The 3,720-nt window shown below is 57.5% G+C and overlaps 1 protein-coding gene across 1 annotated transcript in view; it reads left to right on the forward strand.

Annotated features, from left to right (window-relative positions):
* The first annotated feature begins 2,243 nt into the window (after positions 1 to 2,243).
* The window catches only part of CXXC5 (CXXC finger protein 5), a 33,093-nt gene continuing 31,616 nt past the window's right edge, over positions 2,244 to 3,720 (forward strand). Inside the window, 1 exon segment of the mRNA XM_077768753.1 lies at positions 2,244 to 2,333. The gene's annotated coding sequence lies outside the window, so the exon portion shown is untranslated.

The raw sequence follows: 3,720 nt of genomic DNA on the forward strand, positions 1-3,720 counted from the left end.
TCCTAAGGACACTTCTGCCTCTCTCCTCTTTGGTCCCCACCTTGGTTGAACAGGTGAGGGTCTGAGTCTCTCTCCGGTTCTTAATTTCCAGGAGAAGGAAGGGCAAGGCTCCAAGATCTAGCCTCTAAACTGGGCCAGGCACGTCCCAATACCCCTTGCCTGCGAAAGGCATCATTGGGATCACCTGGCTCATCTCCATTGCAGTCTGCGGCCCCTTGGCCTTTGCCCTCCTGACTTCGTGGGGAGGAGTAGGAGTGGTGGGGTGGGCAGAGGTCTCACACACACACAAAGTGGATAACTAGCAGTAATTCCCTTAGGGGGAGCTACTACCCACTCTCCATGAAGCTTTTTTGAGGTGTGCAGAACCTGATTCTGCACTGACCCTAGACTGTAGGAGCCCTTCAGGATTGAGTTTCATTTCTTTGCTCCTAGTTTTCTGAGGCCTGCTGCTAACTCCTGGGGAATGGGTTCCCCCTCACAGTCAGTGCTCAGCATTCCCAGAAAGGTAAGTAGAGGTGGTCTAAGTACTTGGAGATTCTGGAGCATCTAGACCTGGGACTCTGCCTCCTTTTTCTTTATATGGTTAGTGCCCAATACAGTACCTGACACTCAGGGTGGGGCCTGGAATGTCTCTCTTTAAGCAATTAGGGGTGATAATCTGGAGGTGTTCAATTGTCTTAAAACTGTGTTCCCATAGCAGGTACCTTGCTTTTATTCACATGGTTCATTTGTTTGATGTGGCTTTGAGGAAGGGTACTGGAGAGAAGAGAGGAGAGAAAAGAGGAGGGGCTAACCACCTCCCTTAGGAGCCATTCTTGGCACTTAGTCAAGGGAGGACACTTCTCAGCATTTGTGGAAAGGAGGGAGTGTCCACAATGTCTGGGGAGGGGTCACTGTCTGTGGTTTGGAAGGTCAAAATGGGTTAAGAAGCAACACATTTCAGATGAACTCTGCGCTTTGACATCTCCCTAACTCCCCTATGCCTGGCTGGGTCAAGGTCTCAAGGCCAAATTTAGAAGGCTTGGACAATGGGCACCAGGAGCTGCTCCCAGAAGACCCAGGTCCCAAGGCCCTCTCTAGCCTTGGAGACAGGCTGGCCACACAGAGAGGAAGCAGTGAGGTGGGAGCTGGTTTCAGTTCTCCCACCAAGGCTGTGCCTGTGGTTGGAGGCACCGGGTTAGAGGCTGTTAACTCTCTCTTATCTGGGCCGTAATAGATTTGGGGCTATACATATAACCCTAGGCAGACTTCCTGGCCACCCTACCCCTCCCTTATTAGGGTCTCCAGTCTGGGCGGGGTTTTTTTTGGGTTTTTTTGTATTTTTTTGTTTTTTGTTTTTTGTTTTGGCCTGGAGGAAACATAAACCCACCCTACAGATTCCACAGAATCAGAGAAACTTCCCACTTTGGGATTATCTGCAGTTTGGGATTATCGGAGCCTGGGGCTTGCTCTGTGGGTCCTTGAACTGAAGAGAAGACATCTGCAGCTTTAGGATTAGCCCAAGCTGGGCAGATGGAGGGGGCACTGAGTGAGGGGAAGGATATTCGGGCGCAAATCTGTACCCTGGGCTTTTGTTCTCTTTGCAACCAGTTTCTACTGAGTGCTGCTCTGTGCCAGGCACTGTTTCAGGCTCTGTTTGTAGGCCACAGTCTAAGGGAACCACAACGTAGTTGCCTTAGCTTCAGGAGTCAGAGGCTTGGACTGGCGCTGGCGTAGGAGAGAAAATGTCCTTTCTCAGATCGCTTTCTTCATCTGTAAAATGGGGACGGGAATCTCCTCTCCGAGTCTTCCTGGGAACTAGAGCTTACTGAGTCCCGGAAAGCGCTGGGGAAGGGTGGGGTCTTTGAACTAGCGTCTAGTTCCAAGTGCCCTAGGCTAGGAGATCCAGGCCCTACGCGTACCTGAGCTAAGGGGCGCGGCTAAGCCCTCCCTACAGGTCCAGGTAGCTTCCGGCCCGCTTAGGAGAGGAGGCAGAGGGACCGCGGTTTTCCCCGTAAGGTAGGTCGTCGAGCCCAGGCATCCGTCACAAAATAGGGAAGGTCCTCTTATTTTTTGTAAAGTTGCGGAAAAAAGAGATGAAGACGGGGCGCACTGGGGAGCTGAGCCTGGGCCGACCACGTCAGAGCGCGGGGAGCTCGAGGCGCAGTGGCTGCGGCTCCGGCCTCAGAGCCTGCGGCGTCCAAGTGGCCAGAGCTGCGCTGGGAGGGAGGCGGAGGGAGGAGGGAGGGGAGCTGAGGTGGAGGCNCCTCCCTCGGGGCCCGGTGCGCGGCCGGGGCCGGAGTTCGCTGCAAGTCGGCGGAAAGTTTGGCGGCGCGAGCTCCCCCGAAGTTCAGGTGCGGAGAGCCAGGGACGGGAAAGGAGGGGTCCGTGTTTGGGAGGGGCGGGGGGCGCCCGCAGCCTGAGCCGCGGACCCCTGTAGCCTTGGAGCCCTAGCGCCGGTGATCGCTCGGTGGCCGCTGCTATACCCAAGCCTCCCCAAGCCGCAGTCGGCTCGGTCGCAGATCACTGGGTACAGACAAAAAGAGGGGTTTTAGGGTCGGGGACTGCGGTTTGGGCGCCGTGGGTTGGGACCAGGGCTCTTCCTGCGGGGTACCGTCCCCTCTTCAAGTACTCGAGCTTCAGGGCGCTGGGGCGGCGGGAGCCCGGGTCCTCACCTCTTGGTGTTGGGCGGGCGCTCCGCCTGCGGGGGCGGCTGATTGGAGATCTGCGGCGCGCACTCCCCCCATCAGACCCCTCGCAGCCTTGTGTTTTGGGGGCTACAGTAACTGCTGCCCTGGACCACGCGTGGCTGAGTCTCACCCCTCCACTTGGAGGGGGCGGCGGCCACTTCTACATTTCCCCTCCGGTTCCTCGCCCCCGCTACCCGCGGGGTGCCTGGCGGGCTGATCAAGTTTGACCTTTTTTTTTTTCCCCTTTTTTTCCGTCTAAGTATCACCCCCCACCACCACAACCTCAGTTCCCCGCGGCCTCTCTTTCCCGTCCTCCCCAGCCTTGGGGAGTCTTTCAGCTTGTCTCCCGAGCCCCGCGTGGCCAAGCAGCGTGAAAAGCCAGGGAGGGAGACCGGGGGTGTTCCTGTAGCTGCGGGGTGTGGGAGGCGGGTGTCCCAGGCGCCTGCCTCGCTGCTTTGGCCCCAAATTTACCCACGAAGTTCGGCCCCAAGCCCCCCTCCCCTTTGCTTCCCTAGAGCGAGGGGCTGAACCGCCCCGAGAAGAATGTGTTAATTTTCTTACTGGGGGAAGTTGTCCTCTCCCGGAATGGGCTGCTTTCCGGCGGGGTGCGCCTGGCTTTGTTTATTTGTAGAATCGACAGAAAGTGAGTGACCCCAGTTTTTAAATGGGGGGCTGCTTCTGGGACCTGTCAGAAGAGCTGAAGCGCCCAATAAGGGAGCAAGGTAGCTTTTTTTTTTCGTCGCTCGGAAGGGGTGCGCGGAGTTGGGCTGGTGCCATGGGCTGCAAGATTTGGGGGGTTCTGTAGGAACTCCTCCATCAAGACCCACACCTTCCTTTTACTCCTGAGACAGGGGTCTGAAGGGTTGGCCGCCGCGCCCTACTTTGCCCCCTGGATCCTGGGTGGTCTGCGAGTCGCGTCTTGATGTTGGGGGGAGAGCTGAACGGGGATCCGGCGAGCCAGCCTCTTGACCTCCGCCTTTCCCTGAGCGGAGGGCGCTGTTCGGAGCCCTCGGTTTTGTCGTGGGCCCAGCCTCCCCCCCCCCCCCGCGTC

The sequence above is a fragment of the Crocuta crocuta genome, unplaced genomic scaffold (genome assembly GCF_008692635.1).
Source record: "Crocuta crocuta isolate KB4526 unplaced genomic scaffold, BGI_CrCroc_1.0 scaffold64, whole genome shotgun sequence".
NCBI lineage: Eukaryota > Metazoa > Chordata > Mammalia > Carnivora > Hyaenidae > Crocuta > Crocuta crocuta.